This window comes from Spodoptera frugiperda, chromosome 10 (genome assembly GCF_023101765.2).
Source record: "Spodoptera frugiperda isolate SF20-4 chromosome 10, AGI-APGP_CSIRO_Sfru_2.0, whole genome shotgun sequence".
Taxonomy (NCBI): Eukaryota; Metazoa; Arthropoda; class Insecta; order Lepidoptera; family Noctuidae; genus Spodoptera; species Spodoptera frugiperda.
The window spans coordinates 9,458,899-9,479,460 of record NC_064221.1 but is presented as its reverse complement, the minus strand read 5'-3'; the positions used below and the strand labels follow the sequence as shown (position 1 = coordinate 9,479,460).

The 20,562-nt window shown below is 35.8% G+C and overlaps 1 protein-coding gene across 5 annotated transcripts in view; it reads right to left on the bottom strand.

Annotated features, from left to right (window-relative positions):
* Nucleotides 1-18,719, bottom strand: part of LOC118277478 (uncharacterized) — a 32,280-nt gene extending 13,561 nt beyond the window's left edge. For 4 of the 5 annotated variants that reach the window (XM_050696533.1, XM_050696535.1, XM_050696534.1 and 1 more), the window contains exons 1-2: nt 18,612-18,719; nt 18,456-18,504 (exon numbers count right to left, since the gene is read on the bottom strand). The gene's annotated coding sequence lies outside the window, so the exon portion shown is untranslated. The other variant, XM_050696538.1, reaches the window with a different exon arrangement.
* Between the last annotated feature and the right edge of the window lie 1,843 nt (nt 18,720-20,562).

Below are 20,562 nucleotides of genomic sequence, written 5' to 3'. Positions count from 1 at the left end.
TGAATTTTTGTTCGTTTCATGACCTCTGATGTAATGAGTGTTTGAGTTCATTTGTAGTAGACGAGCAGTTTGAACGCGGCGTTTGAGACGCAGCGGTTTTTTATCGATATTTTTGTGTTTAGTATAAATGGATGTGTTTATAAAAGTCATTTTTGAATGCCAGAAAATATTATATGACGATTTTGTTTTTGTAATTCCTTACTCAGCGCAGAGGAATAAGCTCGTTCCTATCACACGTTAGGTATACATTATAGGTATAATGTATAACCTGTATAATAGTGATTGGCACATTTAATTACGTACTCACTTTTCTTTAGGCTTTTTTTGAGAGGCTATATCGTCTTATGCCTTAGGAGAGACTTTTACTGACTAAAAACTACCCTGTGTCTACTCCTGCTTTTCGAGGCGGAGCCTAATATCACTAGAGCCTAATAGCCAACAATCTATTAAAAAATAATCAACCTTAAGGATTTGCATTTTAAAAATACATGATTATATTCTTAGTACCTATACAAGAGCACAAGTTTTAAGTATAAGTTAACTATTCCCATAGCAAAACAAACTATGTACATATCAATAACACAATCATAAAAGAAACAAACAAAATACCACAGAATTATAAATTCAAACTACACTACATTGCGGTAATATGCATATCAAATAGTTTATAAAAGAATATACCTAGCTATATTTCCCACACATAAAGTTCACACTATGGAACCATTGTTTGTATAATCTGAATATATAAAGTGCCACATCAATCGTATTGCTACATTCGAAGCTCGTTAAATTATTTTATGGGGATTTGTTTAATATGGTTGTTGTTAAATAGAACTTTGTTTTAATAGATTGTTTGTTTATTTATTTTATACTAAAGAGATAAATTGAAACACTTTGGAACGAGCACTTAGCTTCACTGACAGACCGACTGACGAACAATTCAATTTGACATTTCAAAAGTGCCTAATTACCTAAGGATTAATTGAAATAAATGCTTTGACTTTGACTTTAAAAACTTTAACTGATTCTAGCTATAGCTAATATCATTATTCTACGCAGACAAAGTCACGGACAACAGCTAGTTTAACAATAAAAATATAGCAAATTAAATATTGGGGGGATTATCCGCTAATATTTATTTTTTTAGCGACACTTAAGTTGCTAAAAAAATGTATCTTAATTTGTACAACTCCTGAGTTCAAATTTCTTATGTATGCATAGTATTAGAAGAATTATATTATTAGGCTCTAATTTGCATAAAAGTAACAAATATAAACATAAAGACTCACTCTTCAGTAAAACTAAAAATAGACAGAACTATTACAAACGCCTACATTTGCAAAACTCAAGTCTTAATTACACCAATAAAATTCACATAAACGCCCGTTTAATTTTTTATGTACGATACTTAAAAAAAAGATTATATAAAAATTATACAATAACCAACTCACGAGTAAATGTTCTAATCCAATCCTTTTCTCGAAAAAGTGAATGTGAAAGTCAAAAATCTAGATTTTAACAAGACCTAAATAGTTTTTTTATATAAAATAGTGTAAATTAGAACATCTTTTGTAATCCTATAGACGATGCTTTGTTCAGTCTTGTGCTTCGTTGATCAAAGATAAGTTCTTTATATCTAGAAAAAAGGTGATTGCAATTGAGTTGTAATTATGTCATATTTTCGTACAATAGGTTGATGTTTATCTTGTTATTACATTGGATACCTTATTGTTTATCTATTTGCGACACTAGTTGCATTTTTGTAGACTGTGTTACTTTGTACTAAGGTCGCGATGTAGGTATAAAGCTGCTATTGTTACCCACAAATGATATAACAATTATATCACAGTAAGAAAAGCAATCATATTCAAATTCTTTGAATATGAATTCATAATACGTGGTAAAAAAATCATTTCTCATGTGCATGTGGAATTGTATGTTTGTAAACGCACCCACGACACAGGAGAAAATCCTAATGTGGGGCAACGTTTAAAAAAAAAAAAAAAAATAAACCATTATTTGTTCGTCAAAAACATTTCTTCGTTACATTTCTAAAATTATGTGCTTAAATGCTCTAAATTTCGTTTCTCTTACGATTTCAGAGCAAAATAATATAATATATATTGTATTAACTTTATCTTACTAATAATATTATAGATGCGAATGTTCATGAGTTTATGGGTTTGCGTGTATGTTTGTTACTCGATCACTTCAAAATGGCTGAGGAGCTCGTTTACCTGCTTATGCCATAAAAATAAAGATTTCCGTAGAACACTGTACAGTCAATGGCGAATTATAGAAAATAGTATTTTATATAGAAAATCTATTGAAATTACGGATGGATATATTAGTGAACTTTAATTGTCGTTTTATAAGATACTAGCTTCTACAAGCTGATTCGCTCGCGCTACGGTGAAAAAAGTGGCACTATGGAAGTACAGACCAAAGGATCAATCCCCTGTTCCAAAATTGATATCTTAAGCGCTAGCTGTTTTGACGTGAATAGAAGTAACAAACAAACACACATACATACAAACTTTCACAGTAATAACATTAGTAATATAACTATACAACACAACTGAATACAACCGCTCGTCTGCTCACACAAAAATGATGTACAGTCGCTTACATAAACGAGATGTATGCCACGAATACTCTTCGAATCACTGTTACACGTCACATTACATAACACTCAGTTGTCATATCATTATGACACTTGACCCAACGACTTTAGGTACGTTTTAGAAAGGTATTAAGAGAATATTTTCTTTAGTATAATGCTTTATATGCCTTAATGTGCACCTCTGCCTACCCCTTCGGGGATAAAAGGCGTGACGTTGATCATCTTCATCATGTAATGCTTTGAGGTATTTATGCCTGTGTGGTGCCTATGGCAAAGATATATATTCTCAGTTTAAAGAATAAACTTTTAACGGTCAAAAGACTAATGTTTACCGTAGTATGCTTAAGTGTGGGAGAGCCATGCTTCGGTACGAATGGGCCGGCTCGACCGGAGTGATACCACGGCCTCACAGAAAACCGACGTGAAACAACGCTTGCGTTGTGTTTCGTTGTATGAGTGAGGTTACTGGAGGCCAATTACCAATCTAACCAATCCCCAATTCCCCAACAACCCTTAAATTCCTAACCCCCAAAAAATCGGCAACGCACTTGTAACGCCTCTGGTGCTTCGGGTGTCCATGGGCAGCGGCTATTGCTTACCATCAGGTGATCTGCTCGTTTACCGGCTTTATCATAAAATATACATTCATAATACATATCACATATTAAATATCTATAGCAGCTTTCCCCAAACGCAAACTTGGATGCACTTTACTAAGATCTAATCTTTGCGAACTAACAAGACATGTGAACTATGTATTTGGTCGTATGACTCGTACGTACATATGTTCCGACTTCCTAGCATTCAAACTTTCGATTATTACCTTATAAGGTAAGCTGTAAGTCACTGTGTTTGTCTAAGTCGTTTATGTTGGCTACTCTTACTGTGAGTAACATGGGAGCTCACTAAGGAATAGAAGGGATTAGATATAATATGTATCGTCACTCCTTTTTTCTCCGAAAGGGTAGGCAGAGGTGCACATTACGGCACGTAATGCCACTGTATAATGTACATCCACTTTTTAAAATGTGTGTTATAAGTGTCATGTAATAGGGGGTAATCCTATTTCCATAAACCGGTACAATTCCAGACTTCTGACAACTGAGAAGACTGCTGAGAAAATTACTCGAGAAAATTATTCGAAATACCGAAAAAAGCCTAAAAGTTTTATTAACTTCGATCTTGACAGTTAAGGACCTATTGTAAAGCATATGATCAAATAATTCTTAATTATTTGGACTGTCTTCCGTGAAATTTTCGATTGCGAAATTCTCAATACTGCCACATAATCCGATTTCATACACCATACACATATCATCACTCGTTCACCCCTACACAAATCATAACAATTACGTCACACAAAAACCGCACACTAAAAACCTTACAACACAGCTACCAAAGAGGTTTTATTATTGTGAATCGGAACGCAATACTGCCAACATTACAGTACAATAGTATCGAATCAGCGTAACTTATCGATAATGTATCGATATTTGTATCGATTTGGTTTTGAACTCTTCCGATATAGCAACCGTGTGGTTCCATAAAGGTTTTTAGTTACGTAAATAAACATAATGTAAATGTGATGTAATTTTTCCTATTGTGTTTTAAATCTAGTAATACCGTAGTTATTGAGTCTAAGAGTACGTAACATATTAACATATCTACATACATACATTCATACATATATACTGTGACAGTCCACTGCTGAAATATGAGCCTCATCTATAAAAGAGGGGTTTGCCATTTTTTTAAGGGGGATAATCATCCAATGACTTCTTGACTCTTATTGACTAAAAACCACCCCATTCCTACTCCTGCTTTTCAAGCCGGAACCCCGGTAAACCCGCTAGGTAGTCCGTAGCAAGAGGGGTTTGTTTTACCCCCTACCCAATCTTCCCAATTTCCCAACAACCTTTAAATTCCTAACCCCCAAAAGGCTGGCAACGCACTTATAACGCCTCTGGTGCGTGTATCTATGGGCGACGGCGATTGATTACCATCAGGTGATCCATCTGCTCGTTTACCGGCTTATACCATACAAAAAGCACCAGCAAATGAGTTCTACCAGACCGTCTCTACATTATAGTCAGCAAAAAATCACATAAGTTACAATACATTAGATTTCTAGTTTTAATTCCGCTTATAGAACTAAAAATCTAATGTACGCCTCGCCTTGATCGTCTGTAACGCTTGATTTTATTCTATATAGCATTAAGTAAATAATAACGTAATGCATTATATTAATTTGCATTATTGTGCATCTATCTGTGCCCAATATTTCGGGGCACATAACATACTTAGATATTATGTAATGTAATATGCAATATTATGTAAATATTACACGAAATCTATAATATTGACAATGTCTGCATAATTTCCGTTATGCAAAAATATGAGAAAAAATAAATTTAAAAGCATTCTCAGATATGGATTGCCTTTCATAAATAATTCTAATAAATTCAATCTTACTAATGTATTTTTGTAAAGCTTTTGTTGGCCTGTTTGTTATGTTTTTACATCTAAATAACTGAACCGATTAGAATACATTTTCGTCTAAAGGTGTCGTCGTATCGTCACGCCTTTTATACCCGAAGAGGTAGACAGATTTGCACAATACGGCACTTAATGCCACTGAAATGTACATCCATCCTTTTCTTTGTGTTATAAGCCCCATGTAATTAGGGGTAAGCCTATTGGCACAATTTTAGACTAGCACTGATACTGTGAAATTGTCGAAAAATCCAAAAAAATCCCAGCAATATGTGCCCGACCCGGAAATCAAATCCGAAACCCTCGGCAGTCGCATTAACGACTTACAGATGTAATTAATTACATACATACAAACATACATAACAATTGAGATTCAACAAAGAAATTACTTACAAACATATCAACAGAATTAACTTATAGCGTTACACGTTCGACAACCAATCTGAATTAAATTTTAAGCTCATTAGCATAAAGTGCAGATTTACATAAATATTACGGATTTTATGTGATCTTTTATAACTGTTACCTAATAGACGAGTCAATGAGTCAGGATATTGTCTGCGTCGTGTCTAGTTTGAGTTAGGAAAGTTCATTAAATTATATTATCTTACTAGCTCATGCCAGAAAAATATAATTTCGCGGCTTCACTAGCCTGGATTACCGACTTTGTTACTAATAAAAGTAGGCTATCTTTAAAGGGGATAATTCATCCAATGACTTCTCCCGCGAAGCGAGAAGGAGTCTCAGACTCTTATTTACTAAAAACCACCCTGTTCCTACTTCTGCCCTTCGAGCCGGAGCTCCGGTAAACCCACTAGGTAGTCCGCAGCTTCGGATAATAAAAGTATAGTCTTAATAACCGGCCTCATATTACAGTTATTTAGAGATTGACGTGTAAGAGTGTTATCTCGTAACCTATTTGCAAAAATAAATATCATTAGTCATTTATTACATCAGCTACCTACCAATAAAAGTCTCGTCAAAATCGGTCTAGCCATTTCAGAGATTAACTAAAACAAACAGACCGACAAAAATTTAAAAATATATTGTTTTATTCTTATGTATGTAGAAAAAAACAAGGATATTAATAGTTAATTTTCCTCCCAATAAAAAAACCCGTTACCATAGCAACCACTTCTTAACAAAAAAAAAAACAGCTTTTATCCTCAAGTAATAATATCTGCATATATCATAAGTTGGTCTAAGTATCAAGTTACGAAATATTTGACAAGGACCGCGTCCAATGTCCAGGGCCAATGCAGTTTGCAGCAATTGGCCAATATTTGTAATGGGAGTTTCGCAATAGAGGGGACTTTAGCAAATGTTGGCTGTATTATGCCAATGTTTGTTTTATTTTGTGCTAATCATAGTGCCAATGTAAGAGCTTTTAGCATTGTTTTAGTCGTTGACGGGACCTAGTTTTGTGAAATGTACTGGTTACTAAGTGATTGTATGACTAATGGAAAGACAGCGTTTTTTATGGTATAAACCGGTAAACGAGCAGACGGATCACCTGATGGCAAGCAATCGCCGCTGCCCATTGACACCCGGAACACTAGAGGCGTTACAAGTGCGTCGCAGGCTTTTGGGGATTAGGAATTTAAAGGTTGATGGGAAATCGGGATTTGAGAAGGGAGATAATTGGGTAAACTCACTCACACAACAACGAAACACAACGCAAGATTTGGTTCTCATCGGTTTTCTGTGAAGCCGTGGTATATCACTCCGGTCGAGCAGGTCCATTCATGTCGTAGCATGGCTCCCCCACACTAAAAGTTTCTAAGCGCAAATCTCTTACTTTATACCCTCTTACTTTATGGGGCACAAAACATACAATTGATGAAAAATAGATATTACTTTGTAAAAGTTTACCTCTACTTCACATCTTCGGGACTTCAATGGCGTGATGTTATGTATGTGTATATTAGAAAGAAAGGATCAAAATCCACTACATCTATACAGGGTATAACCTGGGTGTCTTCAAAACCTGAGTGAATAGGTTGCTTATGGGCAGACGTGTTCCACCGTAGGCCGTATCTTCACCTACCATCAGGTGAGATAGCGGCCAAACGTCGGCCCATTTAACAATAAAAAAATCTTACAGAACAACAAAATATATAACCAAACAAATATCTACTTCCACAATCAACGATCTCTTCGAAGGTGAAAACCTCACAACTATCTCCAGACAACACAGTACACATATATCACTATTATACCCACACGCATACATAATACGTACCGTACAAATATTATGTGAATAACAAAAACTGAAAGGTCAGTAGCTTCCGCGTGTGTCATTATGTTACATCATAATATCTCCTAGCGTTACTATGGCAGATGTTACTATCACTTATAAAGTTATAACTTCTCTCTCATGCTGAGAAACGTATTTTTTAAATAATATCTATAATCATCCACTCGGATAGATGTTTAAAAGCGTTTTTGCTGTTCATTGATCTCGTGTTTATTTGAAGATGTTTTCTTTGTTGTGTAGTGATGAAATAAAAATATTTCAATATAATATACAATACAATATAAACAACACTAAAATAGTGTTGTTTATATTGTTATAGCTGTAGTTGTATTGTCATGCCTTTTATCCTCAAAGGGGTATGCAGAGGTGCACTACGGCACGTAATGCCGCTGTCATGTAATAGGGGGTGAGCCTATTGCGATTGCTCCGTGCTACTACAATTTTTTTTTAAACTGAAATATATAGTAATACTTTGCCTGACCCCTGACCTGGCAGTCGTACTTGCAACCACTAGATCAACGAGGCAGATATCGTTATAGCATTTTTGAAAAAAAATATGGACCTATAACGTCTCCCTGGGGAACACCAGTCGATGATAAAATAGATTAACTATAATAATATCTGCTTCTATATTTTCTGCTACATTGAGTTTTGTGGAGACTAACAATTCTAAGAATTATTTTGTCAATTCAAAGAATTGAAAGGATCTCATAAGAAGATTAAGCCTTCAAAAGCTTACGAAAGGACCAAGATAATATTTAATGAAAAAAATAATCGTGCATTGATCAAAGTAAATATTTTGTAACAAAAATATAATTATTTAGATAATAATAATCCACAATCTAATTTAAATAAACAAACACAATACTTAATTCAAATTGCACAGCTAGTTTGAATACCACATCAAAAAGAACGCATTGTTTGCGTGCAAATCGTAACCCAAATAATTAAAGCAAAGATAACAAGTTACCTTACAACAGTGTACGATGATATCTGAACAAGAAATATGAAATCCCACGCATGTACAAGCACAATTCTAATAAATGTCATAGATCTATTATATTAATGACTCTGTTAGGAAAAAGTGTTGAGAATGAATTTGTTTTGGGCTTGGTACATGATTTTACATCATGTTTGTTGTCAAAACGGGTGTGTTTGGATGTTTGTCTTTGCGTTTTTGGTGGTATGAGTTTCATTTACCCGCCTAGCCCATACTTTATTATATGGTAATAGGTGGCAAACGAGCAGACGAGACTTACCTGATGGTAAGCTGATCAGTGCCCATGGACACCCGCAACACCAGGGAGATCACCATGGTCGCGTTACCGGCTTTTAGAAAGGATGTCATGCTAGTGTTTGAAGTTCGTACTTAAGGTATAACATCAGCTTACTTACAAAGTGCTATTTACCCGATCTGGCTTATCAGGAATCACCTATTGGTATTATGTTATTGCGTAGGTAGATACTATCTACTGTTTTAGGCAAAAATTTGACTGAATCGTCCAATTTAGAAATGTTTAATAAACACCTTTAGATGAAAGAGTGTATGCTATAGCCACTATAGAAAGAGTGTATGCATACACTTTTTTAACGAAATCATCCAATGCCCTTTCCTGCCTTGGGTGAGACAAGAGGGAGGGTCAGACGCTTACTGGATCAAAACCAATTCCCTAGTAAACCTGCTAGTTAGTCCGCAGCTCCGAAATAGTATACACTCTACCTTTGTATTTTCTTTCAAAGAATGAAATTCCTTATCACTATCTATAGTCTGTCTAGAAGCTTTGAAGTCTTCCTAGAATCTCTGTCCTACTTTCTCACCGATCCATTTAGCTCGTTTTACGTGATTATTGACTGAAACTTTAGCCAACGGTAGTTATTTACCTAAGCTATTGACCTGCATAATATTTGCTTTAACACTTAAAGAGTTATGCCAAAACATTGCTTGGGTACGCACTATTATGCAATCGTTGTTTGAGAACATAATGATTGTCAATATGTGCTTGTGTATATGTGCTTAGTTATATTGTGCATGTAATCATCATGCTAAATGTAACACTTTTCGATGTTTATATTATGAGAGACATGAAATAATTTTCTAAAATGAATTGAAATAACCCCGTAGCATTATAAATGTATCATCCAGAACATCTAGTATGCATCAGTACCATAATTATTTTGCCCAATACTTTTGTCACAATTGAGACAACTTGTTCATTATTATATTTCTTTGTCGTTCAAAAGTGCCTTTAATTTTGACTTTGACTTTGAAAACTTAGATTCTCCTTACTATCTTACCGTCGGTTTACTGAATATTTTGAAACGCTGTATTTGTAAGCAATTGTTTTAGTAGCTTTCTACCCTTTCGGTGATAAAAGGCGTCAAGTTGCGTCTATCAACAATATAGGAAGGAAACTTTATACAACAATGTGTTTAATGAACTTTAACATCACGAACATATTCTTAAACATACCTTTAATAGCAACTTGAAGTCTTCAGCAAACAACATACTACCTATGTCAAAAGGCTATCGACCTTGTGTGAGTTACGCATGATTCTCAACGAGCAATCTGAATGATATCCGGCTTAATTTGAATTTAATGATCAGTGTCCCCCATCCATATTTGTAAAATAAACATCATTACTCTTGAATTTCACAACGGTGTGGGCATAAAAATAATGTTTATAGTACGCCCACTTTTCACCAGTCTTGTTATAAGTACCAATAAAGAGTATAAGCCGGCAAACGAGCTGACGGATCACCTGATGGTAAATAATCGCCGCTGTCCATGGACACCCGAAATACCAGAGGCGATACAGTTAACGTTAAACGTTACCCCTGCATTTAGCCGGCCTTTTGGGGTTAGGAATTTAAGGGATGTTGGGGAATCGGGAATTGGGAAGAGGAATAATAGCTTTCTGTTGAACGAAAACAAAACAAGAGCGCGTTCGGCGCTCTGATTGGCCAACGTCAATGATCTAACCAATCAGAGCGCCTAACCCTCTCGTTAACCGTAATACAAACTCGTACTAAGCCCTCTGAACCTCTCATGATGTTACGTTTTCTCACATTTCCCTTCACCGTCAACACCTACTTTTCATGACAAATCACTTCTCCAAAGTAAACCATGACATTTCAAAGAGTTATGCGCTGTCATTCAGCCATCATGCTAACGTAATAAGCCATCATGCACTGCACATGTAGCTATACAAAACCAGTATATCATGGTCCCGCTTTGTATAACCTTTCTACATATTCGACGGTCAGCTTATACTGGTTAATGCTAAAGCTATAGCAGACCAATTTACCATAGTCTCTCTTTGTATAATCTTTCCACACATTCGGACGGTCAGTTTAAACTGGTTAATACTACACATAGGTATAGAAGACCAATTTATCATGAACTCGCTTTGTATGACCTTTCCACACATTTGACGGTCAGGTTATACTGGTTTTGTATAGCTTGGTGTGGTAACGTACAAGTGATTGATTGGTTAATTAAATATCTATGAAAGTTTATATGGCTGCTTATGGCAATGTATGGAGATTGGCAATGAGTATTGCATGGAGGTTTACTTATTTATAATTTTGTTATAATGAGGGATAAAGTATCTTTGATTGGTGATTGGGCATGAGTTGCCGTTTTATTGTGAAAGGGCTCATTGGTTATTGATGGTCCAATTACTATGCGTTTTTGCAGTGTTGTTAATGTGTACTATGTAATGTAAATTCTTTGTTAATATTCTTTGACGTTTAGAACACAGTCAAGTGACGAGAAGAGGTTACTTGATTAGCTGCGTTAGGGTGCTTTTTCACCAGAAATGTGGTATGCTACGTTGCTGTGGATTTGTTTGGCTAACTACCAATCATATGCATTAGTACACTTAGCTTAGCACTGATGGAAACGGAATTCAGCTAAGCTGTGTTTTTATACGGAAAGATGCGTGCTATGGATGCGTGTTTTATAGGCTTCCCTATGATACATCGCATACTCGAGCTCCGCATCTTAGGAAAGCTGTCAATGTAGCTACATAGTTTACTATCAGTGGAAATGGTCACGTAGTTTCATAGCTTAGCTATTTCATCTTGTAAGTATAGCTACATAACACATCTCTGGTAGGAAAAGCCCCTTATACTTGCAAAATTCCAAAATGACGTAACAGCCCTCGAAAAGTACAAACTAATCTGCAACTTCCTGCCATCACTATAATGGTGAGAATAGAACACACGCACCAGTAGTTCACATATCACACGTAAGTATCGTGCCAATGATTGGAGCCATTATCCGACCATTATGTGTGTATTATGTCAAAGGTGTGCATGTTTGCCTGGAGCTATCCCAACACCAAGCTACAGTAGAGAATCCAGTTTACCATGCTCTCGCTTTGTATGAACTTTGTACATATACAAAGGTCAGTTTATACTGGTCCTTCATAGTGTCTCTAAAGTAATCTGTATGTGTTTGTATTATCGCTGTTGGCTATACTTTGAAAAGTTATTTTGATCATTTCCTTGTCATAACGATCGGTTTGTCAAAGTCAAGGAATTTACCCGTTATGGTATGTGATAGAGTGCCAATTTTGTCTTCCAAGCTAGAAGTAGTTTGTTAGTTAAAGGCAGGAGGCCCGATCCGAAGCTGTGAATTACCTAGCGGGGTGGCCAAAACGTTTAAAACGGGGGCTCCGGCTCAAAGAGCAGGTGTCGAAACCGGGTGGTTTTAGTCAGTATGAGTCTGACACTCTCTTTCGCCTCGCCCAAGACGAGAGAAGGCATTGGATGATTTTCTACACTTAAAAAAATCAAAAGCTTTTGATTTTTTTTGAAGTGAAAACGTGGATACTTTTCTGCCAATAAATATTTGATTACTATAATACCTTTGGTCAGTAGTGACCACTAATAGGCTGTTGATGTTTATATGTGTTGACAAACCAATACCTGTTATTAAAAATATTTACTTCTCAAAAGCACACGGCACTACTAAAATCATATAAGAAACTTCCTTCAAATGAACTCAAAAAAAATATTTCGAAATATTAGGTACCACGTAACAATCACATCATAATTTTAAACTTAATTACATTAAATCATCAAAACTGTAATTTATATGTGTAACTACCATAATACCTCTTTAGATCAAGTCGGATAAGTCATATTAGCGTTATCTTTATGAGAAACGGCGTTGAAATGACCATAATAGATTAAATGGTTATTGCTACTAGGCCCCTAGTGGGGCCAAAGTAGTTCTGGTTTAGGGGCCCAAATAAAACTGCTTAAATAAAACAAGACTTTGTTCGGGCCCCGCATGTTAGTGGGTGCTCGGGCCCATCTTGCCAAATCCGGCCCTGATGAAAAGTGACCATAAGGTATTTTTATATGAACATTAACTTTTGAGGTCAATCGAGTCTTGACCTCGTTGGTCAAGTGGGTGCAAACGTAATTGTTGAGCGTAGGGTCTCGGATTCGATTTTCATTCGACGGGAACCTCTTTTACACGGGACGAAGCTTTTTAACTTTTCAAATTGTCAAATTCAAATTGTCCTCAATGTAATTATGTATTTTGACAATAAACCTGACATCATCATGAGACATACTAGAGTCTAATAAGTATGTATAATAACTGCGCGACGCCACCGCGCCTGCACACGCTGCTCATGATGAAGTCTCTCTGTAACTCGAAACTAGTAGAGCTTTTCTCCATTAACCGTTTTTTTTAGTCGAACCCGAGACCCCTTGTCTGGCAGTCGCACTTGCAACCACTAGGCCAACGAGGCATTTATAATATCAGTAAATATTTTTACTTATTCTTTAATAACATCACTTGTCGGCCAACGAGACATTTGCGACATCAGTAAATATTTTAACTCATTCTCTAATAAGGGGCTCATAACATAACTAGCAAAAAAAAACATATCACTTTTAACCTCAAACACCTTCGAAATATAAACGGTGTGACGTTATGCAATACATAATTAAGTGTTATACATAGTATAATTTCAAATCGTGCTGCAGACTGCCAATTAACCAATCAGGAAGCTGCTTTAAAACGCAATGACAGGGGCATCCTCACGATTCGCTGGTGAAATTCTGAGTGATTACGGTAAAAATTGAAAGGTCGTGACGGGAAGGAACGTGGTATTAGCCATTGGACAGAGAGATGGAAAAAAATTATCGTAGATGTAGATTAGATCGGTGGTTTGTCGTGGCCATTGATTGAAGTCAATTAGAAAAGTGAGTTTTCTTTAGTTCTGTGATAGGTAATAGTTGTAGTAAGTACTTGGGAAAGTTTTGATTTGTCAATCCTTTTGTAGAGTGCACAGTTGATGTGGTGGCTGGGCAAACCACGCAGGGTGTAGCGGGTTCGATTCCCGCAAGGAGCAATTCTTTGTGTGATCCAAAAATTGGCGTTTCTGGTCTAGGTGTCATGTGTATACGAACTTGTATGTTTGTAAATGCAGCCATGACACAGGAGAATATTCTAGTGTGGGGTAACATTTTTATAAAACAGGTGTAAAAGGGTTGGACACATTATCGCATTTGCTCATTTGAGTCAATTCCAGATTATTTTATATATTATATATTTCTTTCGTATATATGCTTTCACCCATCCTTTCTACACGTCCAAACCATCTTTATTTTCGCTCTTATTTTTTCTCTTACAAAAAAACGTTGCCCCACATTAGGATTTTCTCCTGTGTCGTGGGTGCGTTTAAGGCGTCCACTACCGACGGCCCCATTAATATCCGCCTTTTCGTAAAACTGCTTTCATCCATCATTTCTATACGTGCAAACCATCGTAACATTCCCTTTTCAATCCTTGTCACTACGTCTTTCAAGCCACACTTTTCTCTATAACTCTATTTTTCACTGGATCACTCAATTTTACTCTACACATACTTCTCTTATTATCAAAACAACAATTCCATAAATTAAACACCACAATCCAATAAACAAAACCGATCCCAATCAACAGATAACAAAATCCAAACATTAAAACACAATAGTGACGCGCAACACTCGATACTTAACTATCGACATTCCCACGTTAGCATCGGAATCAATTCTACGTTCAAAACGAACCGCACGTTTGCAGAGGTGGCTAGTGAAAACGAAAGCCATGATCCGTCATGAGGTCGTAGGTCGGGGAAAGTCCTGGGACCTGTTCCTAGGTCCCAAGGTCTAGTCTAGCAAGATGAGTAAACCTAGAAACGGGTTTTGTGTCAATAAAATTGTGTGGTGAAATCTTTGTTGGAATTTTTTCCTGTTTCCTTGTATTGGAGAGAGGAATTTAATAAGGGGGGAATGAACGATTGACAGAAGTTTTTGCGTTTATTTTTTTTTTTATCTAAGCTCGGATAGTACCTTCGTACAGGGTGGTAGCAAATAAATGCAGCTTGTCAACTCTACTTTTTTGAAAACGTTTTTATTTTTTAATTAGGGGCTCATTAGGATTTTCTCCTATGTAGTGCATGTGTTTACAAACATACGATTTCAATCAACAATTTGTGGATCACACAAAGAGTTGCTCCGTGCGGAAATCCAACCCGCTACACGTTGCTCGGCAGCCAGTTGTCCAGCCACCACGCCAACCGTGCAGTCAAGTGCAGTAAAGGTACATCAATGGAGAAAAGCTATTAATTGCGACGCACAGAGGTACCCTAGATAAAGAGAGAAGTGTGAGTAAACCGTGATTTTTAGTTAATTTAGTATGTCTCACGATAATCATTATAAAAAAAAAATACACAAAAGTTCAAAAACTTAACCTCAACCACAATTAAGTCGTAACAAGTTACATAAACACACACCAGAGGTCGCGATACGCAAGCTTCAACAATTTAAAATGTATATTCTTGATTACAAACACACCAAAATTGGTATTAATTAAACGCAATAATAATTACAAATACATACATAATAAAATATAGGCCTAACGTGATTTTTATTGACTTATGTAATGTAATTATTATGTGTTGTTATTTACATACAAATATTTGTGAGTTTGTAATACATAGGTGTGTTGTTTCTTAATTTGCGTTGATTAATTTATTGCGGTGTGATAGTAAGGAATAGGGTCGAAGGCCCTAATTCCCGATTGGGGTAAAGTAATGCACAAGCTTATATTCAGGTGTTTGGCAATTGAGTAATAGGAATGGTGACGGGGATGAAAATTAAGTCTATTCAGTCCGTCAGTTAAGTCAGGCAATGAAAAAAATTTTAGACGCGTATTTTTATTTTGATATGTAAGAAAAAAATATAAATAAAACGAATCAAGATTTAAGAATGGGACCTACTTCTATTTAGAACTGACGTAGCTAGCTCGTAGGTCCCAGTAAGTATACGTATTTACGTATACTAAATACGTGACGTCCCTTCTATTTAGAAGGGACGTCACGCCTTTAAGGTCGAAATTAAGCGACTTTCTGGTTTGATTTTTGTATCCAGAGATAAGTATATTAGAAGTTACTTCTTTTTCTTTCTTAATCAAGATCATACACAAGCGAAGTAACCACTACTAATTTATTTCTTGAAAATCTTATTAGCCATACATATGTCGTATCCACTAAACCCTCTCTAATTCTAACAGCATAAAATAAAAGCCTAAATATATAATGGAAGTAGGTGATAATTATACTTATTGCAAAACTGATTCACATAAGACAATGCGACATTAAGGCGAATAGCAAACCGTGTGAAGAAGAACTGATTTCATCATTACAATGCTTATGATATTGATTAACTGCTATTGATTAGTGTTATCGTAATCGTGATGATTAATCTTTTGTGTCATGGTGAAGGTAGTGGGTGTATTTTGTAGTTTTGAAAAAGTTTTATTGCGTAATACTAGCTTCTGCTAGCAGCTTCGTCTATTGTCTCGTCGGATAAAGTGTCACATTTAGTCAGCAGTGGCCACTTATAGACTCATCAACAGCCTATAAGTGGCCACTGATGACCAAAGGCCTCATCTCGTACGGAGAAGGTTTGAGCTTTAATCACCCCGTTTACTCAATGCGGGTTGGCGATTTCAAATTTATAATTAGAAATTATAAGTCCAGGTTTCCTTACGATGTTTTCCTTCACTGTTTGTCAGTGGTGTCTAAATAATCTTAGAAAATACATATAACTCGGAAAAAGTCACATTGGTACTTGCCGTTGGTAGATTTCGAACCTGCACCCTCATGTATGAGAAGCGGGCGTCTTAAACAATAATAAAATTAACATTACACTAAATTAAACACTTCAAATAAAAAAAAAACACTATCAAGACATCATTATCCAAAAACATACCCTCCACATTAAAAAGACATAACAACCACATCTAACGTAAAGTAATTTCAACTCTACACTTCATTTATAAGTCATAATGTCAAATGACCATAAGTTGCGCAAGAGTTCAAATTATAGTGTCAACTGAAGATCGATGGTGCCAGCTGGTGTTTTGAAGGTATGTACCTATTATTTTGGTGCGTTATAGACTAGATTGTCATAATGAAGTTGTGAATGAAGATTGATATGTGTGGCGACTATCTAGGGAATTGATTGGCAATTTTTGGTGAGATATCGTGGTGCTTTGTTTGGTGAGATATGTTTATACAGACATTATAAAGTAAGATTGCCTGCACGTCATGCCCCTTAGGTCACAGAAAGGGTAGGTAGAGTTGTACATAAAAAATCGGATACGAAATAGATTTTTTTTTATTGCGGAAAATCATTTAATGGCTTCTACCGGCTTGGTCGAGGTGAGAGGGAGAGTCAGACTAAAAATTACAAACTGAGTGACTACAAATCACCCAGTTCCTACTCCTGCTTTTCGTGCCGGAGCCCCGTTAACCCGCTAGTCCGCAGCTCCGATTAACACAATGTTAGGCTTCATTTCTCAGTACTTAATAGTACTGAGTATAACACTTAGTCTGGCCTGAGAATCAAACCCGGTAGCCGTAATTCCTACCACTCAACTAATAAGACAGTGTAAAACCTATTTTAGTCACACTCAAAAATAATACCTATAACTACCTATCAAAAGGTTCAATATCTAATGATAGATAGATCTACATTATGTATGTCTCTCATGGCATACATCGATTGCAATCTCAATCAGATTCCTAGAATTGTTTACTAAGAATGAATATTGTGAACGCAACGTTGCCTACATTGCTCTATATTTTTACTTTTTAGTGATGGGAATAAAGTAAACGATGTCAAAAAAATATTCCACGGTAAAAAAATTAAACATATTTACACTAACAATATAATACATTTTTAGTTTTTATTCCGCTTGTGGGACAAACTAAAAAACTAAAAAGAAACTAAAAATGGATTTCCGCAAAGTAAAGCCTAACTCTATTCTATTAAAAAAACATTTGTCAAATAAAATAATTTTAATGTAGGTATCGTAAACTGCAGAGATGCACATTACGGCACGTAACGCCGCTATACAATGTACACCCACTTTTCACCATTTATGTTATAAGTTCCATGTAATAGGGGTTGAGCCTATTGCCATATACTGGGCACAATTCCAGACTTTGTGCTACTACTGAGAAATTTTCGAAAAACCGAAATAAGCCCAGTAATAAATAATTTAAGTAATAATCAAATATGTAGTATAACCTTTACATTACCAGGCATACTTTTTCTTAGTTCCGTAGCACAGTTCACATTGTATGTATTATACAACCACCAAAATGTGTGAATAGTCTCGTTTTTCCAACCAATTTAACATCTAATTAGCGAAAATAGACTAACTTTTTATTTTCTTTGCTCAAAAATTCTTTTGAAAAATGTCTTGTTTTTGTTTTCAAACGCTTATGTTTTCTAGATGTGTTGTAACAATGTGTAAACAATGTTTTTTGTGGTAAGCAACCGCGGAACAATTGAATGGGAGTAAAAAATGGCATACATACGCCATGTGCGTGTTAAAAGTTTAAGTTTTAAGCGAGTTCAGGTTATAACTGTGGATTAATGTATGCTAAAATGTAATAATTAATAGAAAATTTGAAAAAAGATGTTTAAAACACACAAAAATTTGGAAGAAATACACTAAAATTAATTCTAGAAAATCACGACATAAAAATAAGCAAAAAACTCACCTTATAATTCTTATTCTTCAAAAAAAAATTCACCGAAGAAGAAAAAGAACTAAAACAAAAAAAGAAAAAAAAACGTTTTCAAAATTAAAACTTCTAATAAAAAAAAATATCACAACACCAAATCACTTTCCGATATTCCAAAAAAAAAGAACTCACGTTCGAAAAAAAATCGTTTAAAAATTCGCGGTTAAATTCAAAAAATAGAATGCGCTTTGAGTCTATGACTGAATGGAGGCAAATGCACGCGTGCGAACCATAGAACACGCTTTTAACGCTCTCCCATACATAGTTACCATTCTACAACGACCCCGCCAAACGAACTTTCACCTAACGACATAAGACCATAGTATATTGGCTGTTAGAACCACCCTACCAAGACCCCTGTCTAGGAAAATAAACTTCGCACAAAGAGCTCAAAATAAATTTGCTTCTTTTAACATTTCTGGGGGGATACGAAATTAATGAAGATTCAACAATTAGAATATAGTTTTACGCCGGTACTAGGCAAGACTTGCGTAAAATAACACAATAAGAACGTCCGAAGGTTTTTTTTCTATTCAAATGTCCGTAAAATTAGCGTTTAAAAGATTTCACATCGATGCGTCGACATTTATTTAGTGGGCTCCTAAATTTTTTAGACGTATATGTTACAGTAATTTAGTAGGTAGGTGATAAACACTTCCTTTGTTGAAACTTTTAAATAAAAACTTATTTGAAGTATTTTTTCCATAGTGATTAGCAAGCTTTAGCTAATGTTTTTTTTTATGTTATAAGCTGGTAATCGAGCTGAGGGATCAACTGATGGTAAGGAATCGCCGCTGTCCATGGACTCTCGAACAACCAGAGGCGTTACAAGTGTATATAAATTTAAGGGCTGTAGGAGAATAGGGGATTGGAAAGATTGGGAAGGAGTGGACAGGGTAGTTATAATTAGGCCTCTGGTCACTCGCAGAACGAAACACAACACATAAAATGAATTTAACATGGTCTTCTTAATTACTGATACTAATAAGGTACACCACAGATACAATATAACTCCCTTAACGTTTTATACCAGGTATGTAGTATCATATGTAACAGGTACCAATTGCCATATACCAGGCAATAATCCAAACCGTGCTAAAACCGAAAATTCCGCAATTGCTTGCCCAAGGAATCATTAGGAATCGAACCGAAATCCCTAGCAGTTAATCTTCATTACACTCACAAAAAATTCTCTACAACAGACAACGAACCATTTACCTTGTACCCAGCAGCCTCACTCACAACCACTCGACCTAACTCAAGTTTGAAGTAAGTCTTGTATACAATTTTTTATTACTCAAAGCTTACATAATATCGATGGGCCTCTCAACGTACGCACTGTTCTGACCTTTCAATTACATTGTGGCACACAATGCCATAAAGTGCAAGCAGACATGACATATTTTGTAGGCAAGAGGCAAATAACCGGTTAATCGTCTCTAGTTTGTGTAGAAAAGAGTTTGTGTCATACTTCCGAAATAATTAAAGCAAAAAGGTACGTGTTGCACAAATCCGTAGTGTGAATTTGCTTTACGTTTAAATTAATCGAAACTAGAGTGCGTTCGAAGCTCTGATGGGCCGGCTCGAATAAACTAAAAAATCAGAACACGAAAAACAGATGTCAGACCACTACAGATGGAGCCCAGTAGGGCTGATGCCTGATCCGGAGCTACGGAATACCTAGCGGGTTTACCGGGCTTGAAAAGCAGGAGTAGGGCCGAGGTTGTTTTTAGTCAGTAAGAGTCTGACACTCCCTCTCGCCTCGCCTAAGGCGAGAGAAGTCATTTAATGACTGTCCCCCTTAAAAAATTAGACTTTGTACTTAACAAAGATATTACCATAAAATTATTTCTCTTTATATCATTCCCCTAATTTCATAACACTCCATTATTTAAATTCGAATTGATGTTCTACGCTTCGTTTCATTTCTGGGCCTGTCAAAGAGCACAGTCTATTCTTAAGTGATTCTTTATGGTCAGTGTTTATGGTATAAATAATTATTGTTCTGTGTGATTATGTAAAGAGGTTGCCTATGGCTTAATATTGGGCTTACGAGAACCGCATTATAATGTACTGATTTCTG